Below are 12,064 nucleotides of genomic sequence, written 5' to 3'. Positions count from 1 at the left end.
TTTCAATTTAACAGAATATTTTGTAAGATTTATTATTTTTATATATGCATCTGTGTGTGTTTCTGCATGTGGTTGTGTACATTGTGTGCAATCAGATGCCCGTGGTGATCAGGATATCTGATGCCCTGAAACTGGAGTGAAAGGGAGCCGTGAAACATCTGATGTGGTGGCTCTCTGCGAGAATAATACATGCTCTTAACAGGTCACTCACCTCCCTCTCTAGCCCTTTACAGAGGTTTTATCTGAGAATCTGAAGGTGAGATTTTTCTTAGCATCCTTGGACAGGTGTGTGTGTGTGTGTGTGTGTGTGTGTGTGTGTGTGTGTGTGTGTGGTGTGATAACTGCCCTCATAAATACTATATTCTAAGCCTCTCCCTTCACAGATAATGGAATTGAAGTCCACAGAAATGAACTGGTTATTCTGAAGTCATACAGTTACTGAGTGCCATGACTCTATCTGTATTTATCCTTTGGAGGGAGATGGCTTTGGTCCCTCCCTGTCTCCATCACCCATGTTCCTTAACACGGTTAACTGGTATCTTTTCTATATTTGTATATAAGTTATTGCATCAGTACAGGTTAAAGGTACTTATGTCTTTAAGACATTAGCAGCGCTCTTGGAAATACAGTAGCTCCCTAGCAGAGCTCACTGGAGTGTGTGCTCAGCCAGCCAGGTTATAACCAGGCAATTTTAACAATCTCTGTATTTTATGACTACCTAAGACTCATCAACCTTGAGAGGTAATTTAATCAGCACTCCCAGTACCTTTCCATGTTCAGCTGTGCAAATAAATTTAGAGAAATAATAAAGTAGGATATTGAAAGATTTCAATAAAAGCATTCTATTTGGTCTTACAAGGACCATTTCAAGCTCCTGCTTTTGGGGGCAAATTTTCAGGGCCATTCATTTAATGGTTGGACAAATAATCAGATACTGTCATGTGCCTAGAACTTGCTAGATGCCGGAGCTAGTACAGAGAAGAAAGCCTTGCCTTTTTAAATCTGGTATTGATGTGAAAGACAGACTACAGCTAGGTGAAGACATGTCGGATGCTGACAAGTGCCACCGAGAAGACAAACACACACGAGGAAAGAAGAGCGTGGGCACCAGACTGAAGCAGCACAGAAGGCTGATCGCTACGTACTGTGCAGACCATGATCTTACTAATACCAGGGGGAAAGAAAGGAGGGAACAAGCTCTGTGTGGACCAGAAGGAACTAATTCCAAAGGTGAGCCAGCGCGAAAGCCTGAAGCAGAGGCGGTATAGCCTTGGAACAACACAAGGAACAGTTCATTCAGTTCCTTTGTAGAAGGTGTAGAATAAAAGGTTTTCCTTCTTAAACCATGGTTCTCAAGGTTCCTAATGCTATGATCCTTTAACACAGTTCCTCATGTTGTGGTGGCCCCCAACCATAAAATTATTTCATTGATACTTCATAACTGTCCTTTTGTTACTGTTATGAATCATAATGTAAATATTTTTGGAGATAGAGGTTTGCCTATGGGTTGGAAACCACTGACTTAAAACATCATGTCAAAGAACAGCTACAGCATCCCACGGACCTGTTACAGTCATATGATGATGGGACAATGGGATGGTGACGGTTCAGAGGGGAGGTGACTTGGGCTGGGACAATAACAGCAGAGAAGCTATAAGCCCCGCAGGGAGAACTGAATGGATTTCTTGGTGAGTTGGGTGGGGAGTGTGAGGAAAAGAAAAGAATCAAGGATGACGTCAAGGTTTTCCATGAGCACAGTCTGAGGTTGAATTGCCATTTGCTAGAATGAAAAAGGCTAGGAGAGAAGGATTTGGGTTCCAGGAGATTATGAATCATGGGTTCAGTCCTAAAGGTGCTTGGTAGACATCCAATTAATAAAAGTGATTGACGTAATTAGCAGACACATCCTAGTACAGGTATGTCTCAAGATTGCAGCTGGTTACACAAAGATCCATCTCCAGCCTGGAGACATGGATGCTGGTATCATTCACATGCAGATAATAGTGAAAGTGATGAGACCAGATGATACCACCTAGTAAGAGTGGACAAAAAGAAAAAAGCGGGGTCCTAGAACCCCTCAATGCTTAGAGGTCACTGAGATAAAGAGGAAAAAGCAAAAAGGTAGAGAGAGATCCCAGAAAAAAAGATAAAGATTTGAAGACTTCCCAATAGGCCATGCACAACACTGAATATTCCAAAAGGAGGCTGAAATATATATAAAGGGGGAAGGAGACACAGGAGGGTATATTTTGTTGTTTAATTTTCATTGCATGTGTTTATTGTCTATGATATTGTGCTGTATGAGAATATGTTTATGTAAGTATATAAAATTATTTATTTATATACTTAATTCCCCCTCTCCTCTCCATCCTTCTCCCTCCCCATTGCGTTAGTTCCCTGTGCTTCCCTAGAGAGTTTCATTACTGCTTTCATGTCATTACATACATGGTGTCATGTAGCTATGTAAAATCTAGGACCCACAAGTCAGAGAAAACATAATACTTGCCTTTCTGCGTCTGGCTCAATTTACTTAATTTTATGAACTCCATTTCTATCTGTTTCCTGCACACAACATAACTTCATTCATTTTTATGGCTTAACAACTTCTTCTTTGTATATCGAACACATTTTCTATCCTTTTTTTTTTCTTTTAGAATGCAGTTAGGAATGATGCTGCTCTAGTAAAGTGATAGATATAGGTTCTTCTCCAAGACCCATGACTACACAGGCTGAGTAATTGTAGGTTTCCAGAGCCCAGCATGGTGTCCCTCTTATTGAGCAGTAGATTGCATGTTCCTTATCTGTTCCCCTGATGGTGGACACCTAGGTTGGCACCATAGCTGCTGTGGACAGCGCTGTAGTAAACATTGATGTATAAGCATCTCTGCTATGTTGGCTTGGTACTCTCTGGGTAAAGACCCAGGAGGATTATAGCTGGGTCATATGGTAGACTTAGTTTCAGTGTTTTGGGAGGCAGGTACTTGTGATCACCTTTAGAGTTTAAGACCTGAAGACCTCACACTTCTACAGCAGTGATGTAATCACCTCTATTTTACAAACGCACAGACCTAGTTTAGTGGCTGACCCACACTAACATATCTAAGTGTGGCAAAGGAGGGATGGTCCAGAACAACTGACCTTTGACACGTAGTAGACAGCTTCCCTCTCTATTACATCAGAACAGCGCATGGACTTTCAGGTCTCCCGGGATGCACCTCTTCCTATTTAACTTATGATACAGGAAGCTTGCAGTCAGCAATATAAACTTCAAATGTGCTGGTGCAAAGAAAACATGCTGCAGCTGCTCTCATGAATGGACTCGGAGATAGATATGCTTTCAAGTTTATATGCAATTGAGAAAGAAACAAAACACAAGATAGGAGTAGTGGATAATTCAAAGAGCAAGCTTTACCATCCCAGGGCAGCTGAAGCAGACACAGTACAATGGTAAGAGCAACCATTAAAATATGACTACTAATGTATCTTCATCATCCCCATAGCAACCTAGTATTCCCTGCCAAAAAATAACTCAGTAGGCACCAAGAATTTTTCAGCTACTCTTTTAGCACCAAGCTCTTCCCACAGTCATTTGTATTAACATTTGCAAAAGATTTATTTCCCTTTGATTCGAATAATTCCACATTCCCAAGAATATCTGGACTGGAACATGGCCAACTGCCTGCAGGGTCTGCAGCCGTCTCCTCTGTCCTGGGTAGCTCACTCAGTGCCCATGAATAGCTCATTGTTGAAGACAAACCCACTGCAGAGAACAGAGGAAACCCAGAAGAGGAATCGGTGTCATGATCTAGAGACCCAGTCTGGACATCCAGCAATGAAGCTGTTGGCAGGGGCAAGTACCCGAGGCTGTTGTGAGTCAGAGGGATCAATGTCTCCCAGGTTAGGGCTCCCTGAAGGTGTTCCCCAGTTCAGAATCCACCAGCAACTTACTTCTAGATGTATTGAACTCGGGTCCTTCCATGTGACCAAAAACTATCAGCAAGCATTTGGATCCAGGGTTAAACATGGGTCTTCAAGAAAAAGCCAAGATCACTTTCAAATAGTCCACATGGCTTAAAAACTGGCCAAGAACCCAAGAAGGGTGTGATCTCTAGACTTTTACTTGATGGAGACTGAGCCACATCTTCTCTGGCTTTTGCTACTGACTTTCTTTTTTTTTTCCTGAAGAATTTTTTTTTTAATTTTTAATTTATTTATTTATTAAAGATCTCCGTCTCTTCCCCGCCACTGCCTCCCATTTCCCTCCCCCTCCCCCAATCAAGTCCTCCTCCCTCCTCTGCCCGAAGAGCAATCAGGGTTCCCTGCTTTGTGGGAAGTCCAAGGAACCCCCACCTCCATCCATTTCTAGTAAGGTGAGCATCAAGCTGCCTAGGCTCCCACAAAGCCATTACGTGCAGTAAGATCAGAGACCCATTGCCATTGTTCTTGAGTTCTCAGTAGTCCCCATTGTCCGCTATGTCTGCTACTGACTTTCTACGAATACTCTGTTTATCCGCTCAAGCTAACTGGCACATCAAAGAAGGAACCAAGTGCCCACTTCAAATCAAAGCTAAAAAAGACTATACTTTTCAGCCATTTGGGGGTGATCAAAGAAACTCTTTGGTGCTTGACCCAAACTCAACTGCAGAGTAAAATAAACGTGGCTTGGTGCATTCTTTTGACATATGGATCATATTTATTATCTCAGGGATGTATTAATAAATCCACAGTTAATGTTTGGTTAGCATAACTTAGTAGCCACAAGCTTATATTTTTCAGCATGTGGCTATTATGTTAAATTATGCCTGCTGGAACTTATCCAGCCCTTTTATTGTCCTTATTTAAGCTTTTACTTTTTAAATAAGTCAGAAAACTACCATATTTAAAGATACATTTCCAGCCAATATTTCTTCAGCATTCACAAATGCCTAAAAACATACCAGAGAAAAGTGACGATGTGGTCCAGTATGGTCTGGGCATGTGACCTAATGGAACTGTGCTTGCCTGGCATGTACACGGCCCTGGGTTCGAGTCCCAGCACCACAAGATAATAGAAACGGCAGTGTGATTCAGTGGTGGTCACCATCTATCTGCAGATCCAATAGCCACATCTTCCCAAGTAAATACGTGTGTGACTTTACACTGGGGGGAGGGTGTGACAAACTTGCTGTACCATGCCTCTGTTCTCCAGCTGCCCTACTTGCTGTCTTGAAAATAAGGCCAAAAGTCTATATAGAATCTGAACTTCTCCCCTATGCATACAACTTTGCCTTCACTGAGGCCATTAGTGCATTAAAAAACACAAGGAAGGGCTGCTGGTTGAGCAAAGTCATTTTTCCTTTGACATTTAATTATCAGTAGAAAAGCATTTCTGTTTTAGTACCCACATTCTGGCATATAATTACTGTAATAAAGTCTACTTCTTCACTTTGGGTGACTGCTGCCAGTACTATGAAATCATGGCAATGGTTGTAAAAATAAGGGAGGTCACAACCCTTCCACACACACACACACCCACTCTGCAGCTGATATTAAATGGCTTTGGTGGGAAAAGGCAGACCTTTAAACTCTCCAGCAAACTCCATGCATTCTGCATTTAACTTCTTCTTTAAAACAGTTAGTGGTGTAAGAATTCAAACCCTGCATATGGCCGTGGGGAGAAAAGAAGGCACTTATACTTAATTAGCTACTAAGTCCCCCTCGGACAAAGCCCAGTAACAGCCATGGCTTTGTGCTAAGCATCTTTAATGATATGCATTACATGCATTGGCCTGCCGGCTGCCCAGGCTCTTCCAACACTCATTTACTTCAGTCTTCACGTCTGGCAAAGGGCAACATTGTGGAAAGTCTCCATTTTGACATCCTGCCACTTTGGCAGAGATCGCTTCTGACAGCACGAGGACCCTCTGAACCTTTTCACTGTGGTCTGTCTCGTGCCCCCAAGATGGTCAACATCCGAGCACATCACATACTAGAGGGGGATAGTCACCTTATGGCTCGGACAGCACTTCATATTTTGGTTTGTCCTCTCCAACGTAGCCAGCCAAATATTTTAATCCAATCACTTTCAACTGTCCTCTTATATAATTTTTCTGCTTTCAACCAAGACCCAAGTCAAGCTAATTCAGAATCATAAAAAGAACAGATAGGCCCATGAGGAAATAAGGAAATAATGTGTGTGTGTGTGTGTGTGTGTGTGTGTGTGTGTGTCCTCTAGTTCTTTATGTAATGGAAACATCCTTAAGGAACTCTCTGGCTTAAAGCATCAACTGGAGTTACTCCTTTTAAAATCAACCTCAGCAAAGATGCTGTTTGAGAACCGAGGAGTCAAGATCTCTTTTGATCCTTGGAAGTTGGAAAACCACTGAAAACCACTGTTTTACACCCCAGCATCAAAGCACTGTAGACTACCAGTAAACAAGACACACGTGGATCAAAACAAAGCATTACAGCGCATGTAACACCGAGAAGACTCCAACTCCACCTTGCTCCAAACAGAGCAGCCCAGGTGTCATTGCTCTTAGCCTCTGTGTAGAGCACTGTTTATGGAAGAAACCAGGTGCTCTGATCACTCAAGAAACAGCAAGGAGTGGACCTAAGTGGTCTGTTCCTAGTTATTAACCCTCCAGTAGTCTGTATACATATGACCCAGCATATATGGATATGAATGTTTGCTGACTATGCTGGTCCATAACGGCTCTAAACCAGAAGTGACCTAAACGTCTATTGAGGTCACAATGAATCAACACGTCATACCGTGGCAAAATCGCACAACAGAAAACCATACAATAAGGAAATTATCAATCCAGAGTTTTAATGTGCCACATCTTGGGTGTGTCCTGCAAACACAATGTTGAATTAAAAGAGTAAGAAATGAGAAAGCACACGAATATTATAGCAAGAGGACAGTAAGCACAATAACCTACGTTATTTAGAAATGCCCACATACATAATAAAAACCACATAAGATAGTCAAGGAAATGATTACCAAGAAATGTAAAGCCTACTGGAGTGGATAAAGAAGTCATAATGTGGATTCAGGGTTAGGAACTAGTGGACACTTTCAGGGTCTTAGAAATTTTTGGTTCTCATCTTTTAATTTTTCATATGTAAATATTTGACCTTTGATTTCACAGTTCCAAAACTAAACAACAACAACAACAAAGCTAAAATTCAACCATTCCCAAAAAACAACAACTTGGGGGAAAAAAAAACCACTGCTTTACCCAACTTCTTTGTGTTGATTACGAGGCCCTGGAAGTCAGGGGGACAGTTCCCCATCTGTCCTGCACCCACATGGCATTTGTGGCTCTCTTTACTCCGAGGCTGGGTCTTGGAGAAGCCACGCCAAATAGAGGCCTGTTGATATTGCCATGCCCCCAAACAGTCCAGCCTGCTGGTGCGCAGACACGGCTCGCCACCCTCTGAGCTCTGCTTCCATCTCCTCAAGGCAAGGACTCTTCTTCTTGGAGGGGAGAGTAGAGGGTTATCTTTCTTCTGCAGATGACCTTTATATGGAGTCTGGAAACTCCAAGGCCTCTCATTGTCCCATCGGACTTTTCTGTACTGTGTGTGGACTGACCCTCTCCTCCCTCTCTTCTAGTAAAATCCACCCTTCCCAGCCTCTTTGAACAATGCTCTGCAGTTGGGGTCTTCACCCCCAACTCACTATCCATATATACATATGAATGCACAGCCCCCTTCCTGCCTTTCCTGATCCCACTCCAGCTGACTTGCCAACACTGCGTAGACAGGATTTACTTTCGCTTACACCCAAAAACCTATCCGATTCTGAAAGGATAACTGGACGTGTTACGCTTTTGTGGACATCTTTAAATCAACCTTCCCATGAATAAATCAAAGCACCAGGGTCAGTTATAGACTTACCCTTCCACCACTGAGGAAGTCTCTTTGTGAAGTCTTCCTCGGGCTGCTTAATTTATAACATTATTAGTCAAGTTCCTAAGACATGTTATCTTCTTTAAAATGAAAGTCACTTGCTGAGAAACATGGAGCCAGAACTTTACTCAGAAAATAAGACTGTGTTACAAAAGACCCTAAGTAATTGATCCGGCATTGCAAAGGTAAATAAACAAACAAGCCCCAAGAAGGCCTTTGGGAAAGGCACCATACAGGGATGTGAAGCAGAATGCATTCACCTTTGACCCAGGAGGCCTTTACCAAATCTCTCCAAGCCAATGGCATTTCTTAAGTTTTGAAGACCTAAACAGAACCAAATAAAACCAAGAAATCTACAACTGAGAAGGTCAAACCTAGAGAAGCGGATGAAAGAGTCACAGTAAAATCCAGAAGAGCTGGAAACTGTTCACTTGCTTGCTGCAGGCAGTTACCCAGCAAGAAGTTCAAGGTAGAGAGTCTAAATTTACAGCAGCAGTCTGTACACAGGCCACTGCAGGGGCTATCAAGCCTGTCTCACATCCTGCTAATCAGAGGGGTGAGGGGGGGGGGGCGAGAAGGAAGGATAAGGTCAAGGGACAAATAATACTAAGGTTGCTTGATTAAACCTCAAGGAACTATTATTTTCTAATTACCTAGCATTATATACAATACGTGTGTGTGTGTGTGTGTGTGTGTGTGTGTGTGTGTGTGTGTGTGTGTGTATGCTAAATCTTAAAGGAAGTTAAACCATTTAGGCTGACAAATTCTCAATGCTAGGTAGGCACAAGAAAACCCCTTTCCAAAGGTTGGTCAGGGAATCCAAGTGGCTCCTAAAACAGTATAAATCATTAATGAAGCTTGTTGCTGCCTCTCAGCCATTGAAGGTGGCCCTGGTCACTGAAAACACCTTATACTTAGGACACAGAATTCAATGATTTGCGCTGGACCTGACCTTAAAGTTTCTTTTCTGCAGTCTAGACTATAATTCCAGAAAATACTATGCAAGCTGCCAAGGGAAGGAAACATGAAACAGTCCTACCTAGTTGTAACCCCTATGAACCATGACAATGACCTGCATGGTCAGATATCCATAAAGGGGCAATGGCCAGTACTCAAGTGGCAGAGGCAGCCAACAGCTGTTTGATTGGATTTAAGGACCTCTCAACAGGAGGGAAATCAGGCCTGGTACTAGAAACCTAGCCAGCTTCCCGGTGCTAGTGAGGTCATGAACCTCAGCAAAGAATGTGTGCCCACATACATGTGAACATGCATGCCCACACACATGCATACCACACATACACACACACACACGCTTACAAAAAATATTCACAGGCAATTATCATTCCAGGCTGAGAAATATCAGATATCACAGATATCATTACTGGGAAAAAGTAGAAAACTGAATTGAGTGGGAATTCTGGGACAGATCTTCTGAAAATGAAATTCCAGAAGGAAAGAATAAACCCAAGGTAGCCCCACCACCCAGCAGAGGGGCAAGTTCAGAAGAGAGGAGCAAACACAACCGTAGGCAACAGAAGTGTATTACGGTATGAAAGGCCAAAATGGGGATAATTTAGTGCTAGACTCATGGACAGCTTCTCTCCAGATAAACTTGCTGTTACTCTCAAAGACACCATCTACCTATAGTTTTCTACCCATGAGTCACAGAGAAATTGCACCGGTTCCAGAAGAACTAACCTTGGGGCATGGGGGTGGGGATTCTCCTGTCAGGTGCACAGCAATAGTTCCAATTTCCCACCCTCTGTAAGACAGTTTCAACAAAAACCTCCCTCCAAAGAAGCCCAAGTCCTCGCTGTGTGGAAGTGATGTTATTACCAGGTAAAGTAAAACAAGGGCCATTTCCCTCTTGAAAAAAAAAAAAAAAAGACCCTGTGCACAAAGATTTGACTTGCTTCCAACTCGGCACCTCCAATGGAATGAACTCATTGAGCTCAATTTCCAGATGATATTAAGTCTTTAAAAAGCGTCCCTCGGGAGCCGTTGTCTTGCTGTATACTCATCTTCCTGCTATGTTCTGCTCTTCCTTCACAGGGCTGCTTAAGCCCAGCAGCTTCCCCGAGATGCTCTCCTATTTTTGACTTCCTAGGACCTTGTGAATGCATCACCGATTCAGACCCTATTTGCAGAGCAATTCATAGAGACCTCTCTGCTCTCAACATATGCACAGTTCTTCGCTAGCCAGGCTCTGGCTCATTGTCTCCATTAGGGTCTCTATTGCTGCAACAAAACACCAGGACCAAAAAGCAACTTGGATCAGAATGCGTTTATTCGGCTTACACTTCCTCGTTGCTGTTCATCCTGGAAGGAAGTCAGGGCAGGAACTCAAAGAGAGGGAAGCCGCTGGAGGCAGGAGCTGCTGCAGAGGCCATGGATGTGGCAGCAACATTTTGTGAAGGGAGACTGCTTGCTAGATTCCCAGCTGCCTGGACCCGAATAATCACAGAGAGACTATATCAATTACAACACTGCTTGACCAATGGCTCAGGCATATTTCTAGACAGTTCTTATATCTTAATTCACCCATTTCTATTCACCTGTGTATCATCATGAGGCTGTGAATTACGGGTAAGGTTTCTGGCCTTTGTCTCCTTTGGCAGCTACATGGTGTCTCTCTGACTCCACCTACTCTCTGTCTATATCTCTGTTCAGATTTCCCAGCTGGCTTTACTCTGCTAAGCCTTTGGCAGAAACAGCTTTATTCATCAAACAGTAATAGCAACATAGCAACATATAGACAGGACATCCCACATCATAGATGGGTGTTGCTTTCTGGCTTGCTCCTACAACTGTTTAGTCTAGTTCTTACAGAACCCAGGACCACTAGCTCAGGGATGGAAACACCCACAATGAGCTGGATCTCCCCCATCAATCGCTAATTAAGAATGCCTTACAGCTGGATCTTATGGAGGCCTTTTCTCAATCAAAGCCCCCTCTTTTCAGATAACTCTAGTTTGGGTGTCAAGTTGGCATAAGAACAGTCTGCACAGTCATACAAAACAGAAGTTATGGTTGTACTTTCTTATCCATTTCCTATCACAGTGCTCATAGTAGGTGCTCAGACCTACTACCCGCCATATAGCCCTCCCTCCATAATTTCCTAACCCAGAAATAAACCCCATCATGGCAGCCATGGTGATTGAGTCTCCTACTTCAATATATCCTCCTTTTCTGTTTTGCTTCAGGCAAACAGTAGACAGACAGTAAAAATACTTTCAGGTTCAGTGAGTGTCTACTTAATGGAAAACAATCACTTTCAAAACCAGAATCTGGGTCAAGCCACCGTGAAACTTCAGCATCGCATGGAGCTAACAAAGGTTATCACCACCCTTCCTGGTAGGCAAGGGCAAAAATCTGCACAGCCAATGCAGTAGGTGGATGTTCTCAGACCAGTTTGGAACTCAGTTCACGAAGCATCCCACAATAACACTCTTTATCACTCTTGTATTACAATGTGATCGTAGACTCCTAAAAATAGCCTCTTTTATCTAGAATTGCAATACTGAACTGGCTGTTTTAGCCAAGGCAGAAAGATTGGAGCTAAAGTGAAGATGACAAGCATGGTAACAACATAGAAACTTCAGAGTGACGTACTATCATCACACCTCCAAATGTATGTAGGCTTTGATCAGAGTTCACAATGGATGCCCTTGGCGGTCTCATAGTTGGCTCCATTCCCTTTGCCCCTTACTGGGGGATCTGTTTACTGACCCTGTGTGCTTTACCAAGAGTAAAGGGACATAGCCAAATTGCAGAGCAGCTCACTAAGCAAATATTTAACAGCATCTGCCTGGGCGTTGTGGGACCCCAACTTCTCTCCTCCTCCTCATCAGTTCACCATAACCAAATCCAGCTGTGTAAGGTAAGCATGATCCTTCATTACTAAAACAACTCGTACATATTTTCTACTATGCAAACTCCTGATGTAAGAAAATAGCTGAACTCTAGACTCAGAATTAAATCTGGGTTCTTTGTATTCATCACTGACTTCCTAAAATCACATTAGTGATGTTCATAGCGAGTCTTTTTATTCGTACCGCCAACTCCCAAATAATGACACAGAGACTTATTATTAATTATGAAAGCTTGGCCTTTAGCTTGGGTGTGTTTCTAACTAGCTCTTATAACTTAATTAACCCATATATATATA

The sequence above is a fragment of the Microtus ochrogaster genome, chromosome 19 (genome assembly GCF_000317375.1).
Source record: "Microtus ochrogaster isolate Prairie Vole_2 chromosome 19, MicOch1.0, whole genome shotgun sequence".
NCBI lineage: Eukaryota > Metazoa > Chordata > Mammalia > Rodentia > Cricetidae > Microtus > Microtus ochrogaster.
The sequence above is the reverse complement of the archived record's forward strand: the minus strand, read 5'-3'. Positions refer to the sequence as shown.